We start from the raw sequence: 883 nt of genomic DNA on the forward strand, positions 1-883 counted from the left end.
TATTTTTATTATTTTTTTAAATTTTAGTATGTATGAGATCATTCATCACTATTACCTATTGCCCACATCTGTGTGGCAGATTGTAATACATATCAATAAATAAATCTATCAATGTTCAAAAAAAAAAAAAACAGTTTCATTATGTAGAGACATAGTTTCAATATTATTTTTTAAGTGAAACTTCTTTTCCGACGGTCAACAACTTTAGAAAAAAATAAGAATACAGTAGATTGATTTCGTAACGCAAGGAAACGCTCGAGATCAAGCGTAAGTCGTGGGGGGGGGGACGCTCACTGTGGTTTGCATTTAAATTTAAATATCTCGAAAACTAGAAATCGCAGTTCCCGTTTCAATAGTAGTTTCAGGCACTTGTTCAATATTGCTCAATTTAACTTTTTTAAGTCTAATCCTCCTCTTTTGAGCAAATATTTCAAAATGGCATAGAATTGTCGCTCTCTGGAGGTCTTAGTGGGGCGGGTGCCGTTTAGAAGGGTTGCCTTGTTGTTGTTGGTTGGGGCTTTAGGGCGTAAAACCCTGAGATCGTCAACATCCATGTTTCGCGATTTATAATTCTGTTTCAAAATTTGAAACTCTTTAGATAATTGCTAAATAATTACTTATACAAAAATTACTGTCATAACAAGGTTCGTGGAAGAAGGGAATTGTGTTATTGTTTATCAGTCTAATCAAGTATTTTAACTTGTTTTCTGGTATAAAAAATCGCCCTAGTTACATAACATATAAATCTCACCAAATTAATTGGTAATGATAATTTTATTAATAATGTCATTTAAGCTATTAAGCTTCAGCCCTCGAAGAATGGTGTCGTAATTGGAGGATTAAGATAAATTCCAACAAATCCCATCAAATCACCTTTACCCTT

This window comes from Halyomorpha halys, unplaced genomic scaffold (assembly GCF_000696795.3).
Source record: "Halyomorpha halys isolate HHAL.00 unplaced genomic scaffold, Hhal_1.1 Scaffold328.1, whole genome shotgun sequence".
Taxonomy (NCBI): Eukaryota; Metazoa; Arthropoda; class Insecta; order Hemiptera; family Pentatomidae; genus Halyomorpha; species Halyomorpha halys.